General features: G+C 44.4%; 1 non-coding gene across 1 annotated transcript; it reads right to left on the minus strand.

Moving 5' to 3' along the window:
- Positions 1 to 4,499: 4,499 nt before the first annotated feature.
- Positions 4,500 to 4,572, minus strand: TRNAR-CCU (transfer RNA arginine (anticodon CCU)). The gene has a single exon. It is a non-coding gene; the product is annotated as a tRNA-Arg (tRNA).
- Between the last annotated feature and the right edge of the window lie 9,833 nt (positions 4,573 to 14,405).

Raw genomic sequence — 14,405 nt, forward strand, 5'->3', positions numbered from 1 at the left:
GGTTCTTTATTGATTTGTTTTTCTGTGTGTTAAAATGAGAGATCTCCCCCTGTATATAAAGAACCAAAAATTCCTAAAAGTTAGACTCTAATCCTACTAGAATTCAAAACGGAACTATTTCCATACGTAACCTGTTAAGTTTCTAACACGCTCTACTTGCTAAGTATGCTAGCGTCAGTCATCACTTACCACAGCTTGACTTAATTTATGCCCCTTTTATTCTTGTTGAGAACAAATAAGTATCACATGCAGTAATTGTCGGATGTAATCGGATCGACTGCGCTTCCTACCTGCCGCTGCCCATTCCGCGCGCGCACAGTAATACGAATGAAATAGTTTATTTTTTATGTTGCTATCTATATTTTAATACAAATATGAATCTAAATATTCTCTAATCGTATTATTCAAATACGAATCTGCATCCGAATACGTACTTAGATGGAGTTGTATATGAATATTTTACAGCTTTAACGATAAATTATGAAATAATAAATTTATTTGACATTAGCATGATTACAATTCAATACAAAGAAGTCTATTTTTAGTGCATTAATCATCTTCCTTAAGGCAAAGAGCCATTTTTAATATAATATCATAACTTTAGATGATTTAGGACCGTTTGATAGGAGATAAAAGGGTCAGATTTATCACTACAATATACATAGTATAATACTAAACAATAAAATAATAGGTAGGATCGAAAAAATTAAATGAGAGAACCAGATAAAAGAATAGAGTTTTATGTTACTCATATTTATATTTCATATAAGAATTTTACATATTCAAATACGAATATTATCTATATACATATCCATTTCTAAAAAAAATAGATTCGGATATATCCATATTTATATTAGAAAATGAATTCAGATAGATTCATATTCGTATCCATTTTTCAATTGGATATAGATTTTTCTTTCATAGTAATATTTAACCGAATACAAATATCAGATAAAATAGATATGCACCGTCTATTTTCCACCGTGCACAGTGGTACCAGCTTGGCGTCATATTTAATAGTATAAGAGTGTTCTAAAAATTCTAAATATTTTTATAAATAAACTAGAGCTCATTAACAACCCGTTTTAATTAGTTTGATCTAAAAATCATGAGCCAATATTTAATTAAAATCTCCAAAGAAGCTTATTTTTATAAATTCTAGTAATTTTTAATGCTTTAAATAAATTCTCAAAAATCTGAAAAAAATTCACTAATATTGTTCTCATATGATATACTAATTTATAAAAATATTTTCAACCCTAAGGACACCATTATGGATATGTCATCTAAAAAAGCTTCTAGCCCGGATGAATTTATAAACTTATTCTTCAAGCTTTATTGAGATATCGTCAAAGATGACCTCATAGCTTCCATCCATCACATCTCTAACTTAGGGGAGACCACCTTCATCTCCTCAATACGACAAACATCTCCCTCCTACCAAAGAGATCAAATGCATCACAAGTTAAGGACTTCAGATCGATCAACTTGATAAACAGCATAGCAAATTTTTCACAAAGCTTCTTGCAAACCGGCTTGCACCTTATCTCAATGACCTGGTCTCCGTGAATCAAAGCGCCTTTGTCAAAAAAAATGTGTATTCGGGACAACTTTCTTTACACTCAAAAATTGGTCAAGTGCTTACATAGGAACAAAGAGTCGGTCTTTTTTTCTCAAACTGGACATTGCTAAAGCTTTCGATACAGTGAATTGGGAATATTTGTTGGGACTCCTGCAGAAGTTGGGTTTCAAGCAACAATGGCGTGATTGGATTGCGCTTCTATTCGCCACATCAAGTTCTCGTGTGCTGCTAAATGGTGTGCTGGGTAAACGTTTCTTCCACAAAAGAGGCCTTCACCAAGGTGACCTGCTCTCGTCAATGCTTTTGATTTTGGCTATTGATCCTTTGCAAAAACTAATTGACCTGGTAGTAGCTCGAGGTTTGTTGAAACCAATCCGCAATAGGGCAGCAAGACCATGTGTCTCTCTTTATGCCGATGATGATGGTATCTTCATCGCACCAACAAAGGAAGACCTCATGGTAGTTAAAAGCATTTTGCAAATTTTTGGCAAGGCCTCGGAATTAGTTACAAATCTAGACAAAAGCGAGATATATCCAATTAGTTGTAATTGTCTAAACATGGAGGAAATCTTGGATGTTTTCCGAGCTCAACGAAAGGATTTTCCTTGCAAATATTTGGGACTGCCTTTATCCACTAAGCGACTGCGAAAAATTGACATACAACCACTACTTGAAAAGATGGCAGGGAAGCTACCCGAATCGAAAGGCAAACTTTCTCATGAAAGCTGGACGCCTGACCCTAACTGATTCTCTATCCTCGTAGCCCATCTACCATCTCTCTGTTTTTCAGCTAAATAAGTGGACTATCAAAAGCATGGATCAAATTAGGCGTGTTTTTCTGTGGAAAGGAGCAGAACAAGTGAATGGAGGGCATTGCTTGGTCAACTGGAAGAAAGTTTGCCGGCCAAAGAAATTTGGAGGGCTTGGTTTAAAAAACTTAATTATCTTTGGGAGAGCCCTACAATTGAGATGGTTGTGGTATGAATTGTAGCAACCGGAGAGGCCATGGCTTGGAGCTGCTTTACCATGTGACAACGCAGATCATCGCTTGTTTGCGACTTCGACAGTGGTCACTATAGGTAATGGTCAAATGGCAAAATTTTGGAAATCAAATTAGCTACATGGTCAGGCCCCAAAGGACATGGCGCCAAATCTCTTTCTCATAGCCACAAGGAAGCACTGAAGTGTAGCACATGAACTCCAAAATGGAAATTGGATCCACTCCGTAAGAAACATCACAACATCCATACAGCTACATGAGTTTGTTGATCTATGGGCGAAAATCCAAGAAGTGGTCCTACAGCCAGCTACCCCAGACAATATCGTTTGAAAATGGACAACAGACAGCACCTACAGCGTGAGGTCAGAGTACCTGGTCCAATTTTATGGCTCATTTTGCCAATTCAAAGCTAGTAATATTTGGAAGGCCAAGGTTGAAAATAAATGCAAGTTCCTTGCTTGGTTACTTGTGTAACACAAGCTAAACGCTTCGGATAACCTTGCAAGAAAGAATTGGGCACATAATAACTTGTGCCCTCTCTGTGATCAGGCACAAGAAACAATATTTCATCTCTGTTTACGGTGTGTGTTTTCAAGGGAGGTCTGGGAGCACGTGGCACATTGGTCACAAAAACAGAAGTTTAGCCTAATGTTGTTGCAGAACAATGCTGCTGTCAAGGATTGGTGGGAGGAAATAAGGGCATCGATCGCCAAATCTGATCAAAAAATGGCAGATCCCGTGTTCATCTATACCTGCTGGAACATTTGAAATGAAAGGAATCAAAGAACTTTTCAGAATAAAAGCCTACAACCAATTCAAGTTTTGCAGTTGGCTAAGGAAGAGGTCACGACTAAGCTAGGAGCGGTCATGGTGACTGGCTGAATGGCCTTGTGTTGCTGCTCGGTTATGTTTATATGGGTGTCATCTCGTCTTTTGTAATCGATTTGTTTTTTCCTTCTTCTAGTTGTTACTTATTGAGGTTTGTCTTTTTTGGTGAAACTTAATGTCAAACTCTTCTTCTTCTTTAATGAATGGCTGAGCTCCTGCCCTCTTTTTGAAGAAAAAAACTATTTTGCTTAGAATTTAAAATCACTTAAGAACCATTCTGAGAATTCAAACCTCTAAATTACCGACACTAAAAAATGCTTACAATTACTTTGACAGAATTTGGGCTGCCATATAACCCAAAACATCTGCATTATGAACCTACGAAATAGCCACTCAGCACAAACAAGATTTGTCTGCAAAACCACCTATCGAAACTACCTACACTTAAGGGTGTGTACACTAATGCATTTTCTGCAGGACTGCTTTGCAAAATGGGGACAACAAGGCACGGTTGATCCAAGACAAGAGCTTGAGCAGCTACTCATGCTGATCTCAGGGCAGTGCCTAATCGGGAAGGAGCTTCGGGAGAAGATGTTCGACGAGTTCTTTGGCCTGTTTAATGAAATGATCGATAATGGCTCGCAGAAATGTTCACCGACATTGTGCGGTCGCGCAAGAGCTCCAACCAAGTCGAGGAGGATGTGTTGCAAAACTTGACATATTCCAAATACAGAGACGGGTTTAGCATGGCCTTGCTCCTTGCCGGAAAGCACACGAGCTCTGCCACCAGTACGTGCACCGGAGCTCCTATGCTCAGCAATGGTAACACCCCGTCTCTTTAGTGCCACATTGTCAGTTTAATATGAGTTCAGACTAGTTTATAAATATTTGAATTAATCCTTTTGAGGGAATTAATCCCAAGTGGTACGCATGTGTGTGATCTTGGGTTCATGAGGTCACTTGCTGAACTCGTCATCCTGACATTATTCAGATCATAAAAGTTAAAAAAAAACATGTAATATCCTATTTTTCATGTGTGGCTTTCAATCTCAAAACAATAAATAAAAGAACGCAGACTGCAAAATAAAACGCGCCAGGTAGGGGTCGAACCTACGGCCTTCTGCTTAGGAAACAGACGCTCTATCCACTGAGCTACAGGCGCCCAATTGACAGGTAACTTAATTTCTGAATTATTAAAAGTAATAATAATGGCCCCACGGCTCACACTCTAATCTCTAGTGTTACCTGATGCCGTGTCCTTTTTTTTTCAAATCGGATATCCCGAATTCACGATAGATTCTGAGTTATATTTCGCATGTTCAAATTTTTTTTGTCGAATCTAAATTGAATTCCAATATCAGTGTTCGTATCTAGTACCGCTAACTAAAACTGCTCGGTATATATTAACCGAGTTATATCTTACATGAAACTTAAGCATCGAACGCATAAGCTCGCGGATTATCAGAAGCGGAGATCCCAGACAATAAACAGTTGCCACTAAGGTCGGCAGCATCTAAACATTCGTGTTTAACTTCCGCATCGAACAGTGCTACTTCTGCTAAGCTGAATGAACATAACTGCAGCTACATGCCGTCCTATGTATAAGCCATGGTTAGGCCAGTCTTCCAAGCTTCACATGCATTCCAAGGAAAAAAAAACACTGTCCTGAAGAATAGTCAAGCCACTGTTTGGTTAGATGCCTGGCGTGCATATGCGTCGTCACCAGCCTCCCTGCCCTCCGTAGGTTGGACGCGCATCCTTTAATATTGCTTTACAAAGTCATCGGAATATACAGTAAAATAAGTCTAGGTGAACAGTATCCTAACATTATTTTACTGTAAAAAATCCAATATCATGGTACTGTTTATCCTCTGACTTTGAGTTTGGGTTGGTGAGCTTTCAGATATCTCTCTGCAGGTGAAGAGAGAAAAAGGAATGATTTCTCAAAAGAAAAACAAGGGAAAGGAACAGAAAAGATCTAGTTTTGGATCGCTTAGGATGACGTGGAAATTATCGATGAAACTACCAAAATCGCAGTACTAATATGATAGTGATCTCAGGTATTGCAGTTTCCAGTCTAGGCATCATTTCTGTTACTACACTGCAAGTGATGTTTACATGTCCTCATCAAGTATATAACATCAGCAGCTTATTAGTTTGCTTTTACCGGGAGCTGTTTGTTAGGAATCAGTGGTGAAGCTAACCTTTGCCATCAAGGTCACGCGGCCTTAACAAAATTCTGTGAATTCTATAAAAAATTATTGTTCTCGGCTAATCATCTATGTTGTTGACCCGTCATACAAAGATGATGATTCCAATGATCTTCTCGGCTGGTTTTGTCCCTATTAGAAATACAGAGTACTTATCCATTACGTATATATTAAATTACTAGAGTCATTATCATATACTCTATATATTATTCTCATGGGCTACTGAATCAAACAAAATTACTAACACTACTAAGCAAACTACTAATACTAATGACAACTACTGACAACCATTAACACAAACTACTGAACAATTTTACCGTGACTCGGAACTACTGACACTACTTTAAAAAACTACTAATACTACTAACAACTACTAACGCTACTAATATAAACTATTGAATAATTTTATAATAATTAGAAACTACTAATATAAACTACTCAACAATTTTATAATGCTCAAAGTATGCATGGCAATTGCAAATATTTGTACTGTTGAGAAGGAGCGACGGGAACTGCAAAAGCCCATCAATGAATGCATGCATGGTGTCTCATCATGTTCTATAAATTTTTGTTAACAAATGTGAAGAGATAAGGCGTGGATAAGAGAAAGAAGAGAACGGCGAGTAGGTGAGCAGGCGCGGGGCACGCGGGACGAGCGGTTGAGGGGGGCACATGATGAGCACGGGAAAACAGGCGCGGGCAAGCAGGGAGGCATGTGGCGGGCGCTGCGCGCGAGGCACACTGGGTGGGAGTTGGGCCAGCTAGGTGTTAGGTGGGTTTGATTAGTTGGTTGGATTGGTTCAAGGTGTATTCAATACCTTAGGCGTACCTTATTCTACATCTGACACTTAACATTCAACCAAATTAATAATCTAAGTCTAACCTAACCAACTTAATAAACTAACCCAGCCCACCCCATGGTATTGTAGTGTTGGCCCAACTCAGAACCCAACACCCCCCACCCCATGGTATTGTAGTGTTTGGCCCAACTCAGAACCCAACCAAACAACCACCCCCCCCCCCCCCCCCGTTGGCTACTGTAGCAACTAGATTGGCCTACCAACTACCGGTTACTGTAGCATACGACCAACCCATTCCCTTGTCGGTTATTGTAGCATCACATAGGTCTTTGGTAACAGACAAGTGTGATAATTTACTATGACTTAGATTTTTCAGTATTTTGAATGCTTTCAAGTACAAGTGTAAAGATTTACTGTATTCGATAGTTTTAGGTTTGTTGGTAGTCAGATATTCAGTAGTTAACAATTTGATGTTGAGCTAATTCTACTACTAAAAACTATTAAACTACTAAGAACTATTGAACTAATGTACTAATTTATAGCCGTATGAAAAAATTAACCATTACGAATAAAATATAAGTAAATGGGATATAGAGAGTGGGATTTGGTTAGTCTGCTGGACTGTTTCAGTAGTTCTAGGTTAGTCAGTAGTCATTTATACAGTAGTTTCAATAGTTCTAAGTTAGTCAGTATTCCTCAGGTATCCAGTAATTTCAGTAGTTCTAGGTTGATTGGTAATCCTCAGCAGTTCTAGGTTAGTCATTAATTCCTAAGTATTTGGTAGTTTCAGTAGTCAGTATTTATTAGTTTTAGGTTAGTCAGTGTTCCTTAGATATTCAGTAGTTCTAGGTTAGTCAGTAGTCAGATATTCAGTAGTTTCAATAGTTCTAGATTTGTCGGTAGTCAAATATCCGGTATTCAATAATTTAATATTGAGCTAATTCTACTATTAAGAGCTATTAAACTACTAAAAACTATTGAACTTTCATTAACTATAGAATTAATGAAACTTCAAAACTACTTAATATCTATTAAGCTACAAGCCGAATTGTTTAGTAGTATCAATATTCAGTAGGCATCAGTAATTTTTTATTATTATTTTTTTTTGGCGTTCTGTGCTCCTTCTTTGATTGCCATACTGAGATAACATCCTATCTAATGTATACATACATGCATATTGTTTTAGCTACAAAATACATGCATATGGTTTTTAGCTACAAAATACACGCATATGGTTTTACATTCACATACTTGTTTTATGCCTAAAAATTCAAGCAAAATACAAAACAATCAAATTTGGGGAATTTTCATTTAAAATTTGTAAGAGATTTTTAGTTAAAACTAGTTAAAATGGATTCTCTGTTATTTATTCTATTAGTAAAAAATTAGCGTGATTTTATAAGTTCTATAAAATCACCTTTTGAATTTATGAAAGAGGAGAGAATAAATGGAGTTTTGAAGTATTTGGCTAATTTGCTTTCTTTCGGCGCGCATGGCATGAGCGGGCGAGTTTGCGCAGGGTAAGCGCAAGGCAGGGTCTGCGGGACATATGATGGACAAGGAGGGGTAGAGTAAAGACAGAAGTAGAACAGTTATTCTACATGCTAGATGTAGAATAACACTACCATATATATATATCCTTGAAGCAATTTCACTTCGGATGGAGTAACCGGCCTTCACGTCGAACTTGGGCGTGCTCTTCCTTTTCTCCCGGTACCGCGACACAGCCGCCGTTCTGTCGAAGTATTGGGGCACGACAATAGGCTGCACCTGGTGAAATGTTCAGAGTTTATCTCATCTGCTAGGAGCGGCGACACCCAAATTATTCGCAGGTGCATATAAATTTGGTTTGCCAGGTGAGTGAGCTGTGGTTTCGCGCTTTGAGGAGCAATTTCATAACCGTTTGGAAGCAGGAGGATGGTCTCAACCTGCGTTAAACGCTTACAGTGTTGTATCTATCAAAACCGCATATATCGAATTCAGTTGGCTGTGAGAATGACACCTAGGTTCTGGTCCCATGTGTCAGTGAGACACCTAATAGTATATATCAAAACCGCATACTTTATGGTGGCATTTATCAAAATTTTCAAAAAAACAAAAGCATAGACACCAACAGTTAAATGATTGAAAACGTTGATAATACATTACTCAGAAGATTAGGAGAGTGAAGCGCAGGTGATGGTACAAGAAACGCAGGGAAGAGGTGAACTCATGAATCACAGTATGCAAACAAATTCTATGGAAATTATATTCTGCATTATTTCTGCTATGTTCTGTACCGATCGAGCACTGTAATAGCATGCAACTAAACACAGAAGCTAACTTCAGCTTGTAAGTACTCAGCCACAGACAACCTCGGGCATAAAATAGAGATAAGAAAAGAATCTAGCTAACCAACCAATGTAAATCGGGCAGGGAAATTAACATTTCTAATTCCACTGACGAAATGAGTTTCTAAGACTGACCTGAGTCTCTAAGCAATGCCAATGCATGATCAGAGTTGTCGCCTTTCGCAGGCAGCCACGACCAAAGATGATACAAAACTGGAAAAAGATCAGATGATGAAAGATGGAACTTGCCAATTGTCCAAGAAGGAAACGTTCTGAGACACAACGTCATCTTTCCCGGCTGAACAATGCCGAGAAACAAGCATATTGTCCAAGAACAAAAAAGAAAATTTTCTTCTTTATCAGGACAAAGAAAAAACTCAGCAAATGAAACCACCCAAAAAAAAAGGACCACATAGCTCCCCCCTACGTCGTCCGCTCTGGCAACTAGGGGGCGACATCACCTCTAGCCCAACAACCACCGTAGAAAGCTAGATCCGGCCGTCGCCGCCGGCGAGCGGACGCCGACTGCAGCGGCCAGCGACTCCTCCGAAACTGGGGGATCGCGGTTCCAGCTTCTTCTCGCCCACAATGTTCTTTCCTCTCCCCTCCCCCCCCCCCCCCATTCCCCTCCCCCCGCTGACTTCTCTTCCTTGGCTGCAGATCCAGCCGTCATTCCTCTCCGGGCGGCTAGATCCAGGCCTCCAGGGCCGAATCTCTTCCGGTGGCCGTGGATCCGCGCAACGATGGCCGGTGCTCGTCGCCGTCCGCTCAGGCAACACCGTATGTCTGGCGTCGTCCACACCTTGCCCACGCCGGTCTTCTGCTACTCGCCGGGGTGCTAGCTGGCTATCGGGGTCCTTGCTGACACACCTCGCCCTGGTCGGCGGGATGCTAGCTGTGGCCTGAGGACTCTAGGGTGCTGCCTCTAGCTGGCGGCTCTGCACCCCCCCGCTCAGCCAGCCTTGGCGCATCGTGCTGGCAGTGGGCCGTCTTTGGCCCTCAAGGCTCCTTGCGGCGGCCGACTGTGGTTCTAGACGATGATGGTGCTACCTGGCGATCATGTCGTGCTTATGCTGTCGGGTGCTTTGTGCCCTGGTTGTCTCTTTTGGTGTTTGCTTCTTGTGATGCTGGTATTCTTCTACAGGTGCTTGGTCTGGTAGACCGGTCGAGCCTTTGGCTTCATGGGGTTGTGCCGTGGTAGAGGAACCTTGGGTGAAAGCCCTGGCAGACTTCTTGCCATTGCCGATGACGATGACGTCCGCGGGCATCATAACCTCCATGGAGGCTTCGTGTCGACACTTCCCTCATGGGATCTCTCTGGGTGAAAACCTTGTCCAGCCTCCCGGACGAGCGATGGCGGTTCCTCTACCGCTCCCTGCTTGAAGGCGTAGTTTTCGGAGAATCTTTATGTTCTTTGTTACAACCAGCGATACTCCTTGCAGGGCACACCATCATCCTTTGTTGTCCCCTTCTAGACGGGGTCTTCTATCTCCTTTCGGCGCTTCATGACAATGGTTGCGCTCTGACGTCCCAGGACCCTTTCTTTGTGCTTGTGGTTCGGCATGGGGGATGCCGACCATGTTGAGTTGACAGGTGTGGGAGCAGGGCTTCGCATGTGGTATTGTCAGAAAGTTCTGGTCGAGGTGCTAGCTTGGCGCAGTGTTGGCGGGTTAGTGTCGTGGGGTGTGGATAGTTGTTTGATGGTTATTGTGTTCGCCGGGTTGTTTGCTTCTTTCCGTGCCGAGTCATTCGGTTGTCAGCGGGGTTTGGATTTCTCTTCTTTCTTGTGTTGCGCATGAGCTGGGCTCCGCGGGTTGTATCACTTTGCTTGTTAAGGTTTTCAGGCTCGGTTTTCCTTATAAATTGGGTTATTTTTCTTCTTAATGCAATAACGCGTAGCTCTCCTGTGTATTCGAGAAAAAAAAAACTCAACTAAATTGCGAATAGCAAAACCTCTTGATTAATTGATCGATCAATTCGGCTTTGTTCCAAAAAAGAAAATCAGTCGATTCCGAGTTCTCCACAAGAGATCTACCAAATGACCAATCCCTCACCTTCTACGGCGGCACGGAGTTGAACACGTACGCGTGCCCCTGGTACACCATCGATAGCCACTCCTCCTCGCCGCACCTTGCACCTACGCCTTGGCCATCTGCTGCTGCTGCTCCTCCGCCTCCACCGCCACGTCGTACGTGCACACGCGATCACCATCATCGTAGATCTCCTGGAGGTAGTCCGGAGGGATCACAACATTGTTGAAGTAGGCGGAAAAAAATTTAGCCTAGTATATCAGATTTATTGGATCTACTAGTGGACCCGGTAGAAAAATTTTACTATATTTACCGATTTTTTGTTTAAAATTTGTTTAAAATTATTTAAATGTGTTTAAATTTTATTCAGTATATCCGATAAATTATATTTACGGATGACCTCCAAGAAATTTTATTTACTGGTAAAAATCCCTACATAAAAGGGGTCCATTGCCTCACCTCCGCCAATAGAGCTGGACGGCACCGATGCTGCATTAGTGGGTGGGTGGGTAGGGGAGCAGCAGTACGCTAGCACACTACAGCTAGCCTAGCTAGTGTTAGAGATGGCAAAATGAGCGACTCGGACCGGTCCTGCTACGGTACAATCTGATTGGCCCGGGTACTATAAGGGTCATACCGTGTCAGCCCGCGTGTCGCGCCATCGGCCCATGGCACGGTCCATCTGCCATCGTGTCGTGTCGGGTCGGCCCGAGCACTGTTGCGGCACGGTCGATCCAGTGGCCCAACAGGCACGATGGGGCGGCAGTGCAGGGGCAAGGCAGGTCGGCGGGGCGGGGAGGCTGGGGCCGGGGTGAGATGCCACGGCGACCAGGCAGGGAGGCCGGGGGCGGGACGGCATGGCGGGGCAGGGTGGCGGGGTGCGGTGGGAGTGAGGCGAGGAGGCCGAGGGCAGGGCGGCACGGTGGCCGGGCAGAGCGGGGCAGCCGGGCAATGGGTCAGGGCAGCACGGTGGCTGGGCAGGGAGGCTGGGGGCGGGGTGGCATGACGGCCGGACGGGGCGGCCGGGGGCAGGGCGGCCAGTGACGGGATGGGGCGACTGGCGAGGTGGCCGGATGGGGCAGGCCATGCCTGTGCCAGCAGGGACAATTACCTTTTTGCCATCCTTACCAGTGGCATGTTTTTAAATACCATCGTTACCAGAAACTTTACCAAAATGCCACTGGAGACCACTGGATTGTTGATTTATTACCATTTTCGCTGACGTGGTAGTATCTTTAAAGGAATATTCCTCTACAAATTGACTCAATTGCCCTTCCTCTTCTTTCTTCCCCCCTTCTTCCTCACCTGTCGCTGTGACCACCTCCCAAATGTGCTCGCGCTTCTCCGGCCAAGGGAGGATGCGCGTCGGCCCCCTCGCCCTCCCCCTCCCCGGCAAGAGAGCGTTCACGACCAAGGAGCTCGTGCTGCTTCACTCCCTCATCGTCGTGCAAGCGCCGTGCAAGCTCCTCGTTTTCTGCCTCTCCCTGTAGCTCCTCGCGCTCATCGAGCTTAACTCTGGCGCAAGCGCCGATGCGGCCACGGCCTTCGTCACCGACAGTGCCGAGGACACCGATGTAGCGAGCCGCATGCTCCTCTACAGGGGCGGCACCGGGGCCGCCCCTGTGGTAGCCGTCCACCAGAGGGAGAGAGGAGGCGCGCTGGGAGAGGGGAGCTCACTGGTGGCGGGAGATGGCCGAAGAGGGGGACCGTAAGGGAGGTGGAGGGGAGCAGGATTTGGGCCGCCTAGGAGAGAAAGAGGTGGCCGACCAGGGTGAAGGAGGCCGGAGAGGAGGGAGAAGGCCGGAGGGAAGGGGAAGGTTGAGCACGGCGGGGCTAACCAACAGCCCGAAGCCGGGCGGGCTCAGTAGCGCACCGGTGGGGTAGGAGATGGGCTCGGTCGGGGTGAAGAGGTCGACCGGGGCTGGGGCGCAGCCAACACGGTGGGGCTCATCGACGGTGTCATCGCTGGCCGGGGATGGGGTGCGGCCAACACAGCGACTGCTCTCTGGCCTCCCATTGAAGAAGAAAGACAGACAAGTCATTTTGCCCTCCAGGTGGTATTTTGTCAAAGTTTCTGGTAACGGTGATATTTGAGAGTGCGCCACTAGTAAGGATGGCAAAAAGTTAATTGTCATGTGCCAGCCCGTCTAAACTAGGTCATGTCGTGCCGGGCCACCGTGCCGAGGCGTTAGCCTAGGCACGGCCCAGCTAGTCATGCTGTGTCGGCCCGACCCACCTACCATTGGGCCATGTTGTGCCTCAGGCCGACCCAGTAGGCACGTGCAATTGGCCATCTTTAGCTAGTGCCCTGAAACCCCGGAAGAGTGAGTGAGTGAGAAGAGCCGCGCCAAATGTGTGCTGAATATGTAAGGTTCAAACAAACATGTTGCACCCTGTTGTCAGGAGAAAGGATGACCCTTGGATCAAGAGCGGACGGCCGAGATTGGAGGCTTGCGAGAGAGGGACAGTTTTTCGTTTCATTTAGGGTGTATTTGGATAGGAGCAGCTAAAGTGATCTTATAGGACTACATTTTTTTAATTTGTACTGAATCTAGATCTCTCTATGCACACAAACTCTTAAGTAGGGATGTAAGTTTGGAATTTTTTAGTTATTGGATCGATCTAAAACTAAAAAAAGAACTATAGATTTATTCTCACCTAGCTAAGCTATGAAAAAATAAACTAAATAGTGATCCAGAACTACATGTGCTATATGACTATCGTCAGCTTGTATCTTGAGATATTTGGTCAAGTCCTATAGCAAGTGAAACCCTCGTTTTGTGTTGCTGAGACAAGCGCCTAAAGAAAAATAGCTGAGTGACGTGCCTGGTTACGGTGAATGTCACAATTCCTCTCAATAGGAAAACTTGAATTTCTATCCTCTCCGGATATTCTGATAGCTGTTTTTCTCCGTTCATGCCGTGATGGTTCGTATGGAATGGTGAATCAGGCAAATCTTGGATTTGATTCTCTCCAGGAGGCAGCACGGTGAGCTCGTTCGTTCGACGTCGGCTGCATTGGGTCTTCTTCCCTGAGGGCTGAGGCAGACCGAGAACGGGGGCACTCGTCAGGGCAAATCCTCGTCAAAAATAACAGTCAGTCTTGCTCGGGTCGGCTCGTTACTTTTGCAAGCCAGTCTTGTTACCATTTCCAGGAAGTAATAAAATGTGTATCTGTATGGTAGCTAGTACGGCTAAAATCAAAGTTAAAATATCTCGGAAAAAAAATATCTTCCACACACGGACACTGAGTAGAATGCAAGTAGGTACCCAATGGCCCGTGACGGCTTTGTCAAGCGACACCAAGCCTGGAGCCGCTGCCACATGCACACGCCACAGACGGAGAGCAAGCAGACACGAGTAGTGGAGCTCGCTGGCGAGGAGCTGACAACTCTCGACCCTCCCTTCTTCCACCCATCCCTGCCTCCACCGGCAGTTTCCTCCCCAATCTCAACTGCCAAGGCCCGGCATGCGCCTGCCTCACCCACTGCGGCCATGGCCGCCGCCTCTCATCACCAGCAACCACCTAACCGCGCGCCTCGCCAAGCCACTGCCACTGACGATTGATACTGACGTAATAGGCCACATGTAATTTGTCAAAGTGAAACCCTCAAATCAGAAGCATC

Source organism: Phragmites australis, chromosome 12 (assembly GCF_958298935.1).
Source record: "Phragmites australis chromosome 12, lpPhrAust1.1, whole genome shotgun sequence".
Lineage (NCBI taxonomy): Eukaryota > Viridiplantae > Streptophyta > Magnoliopsida > Poales > Poaceae > Phragmites > Phragmites australis.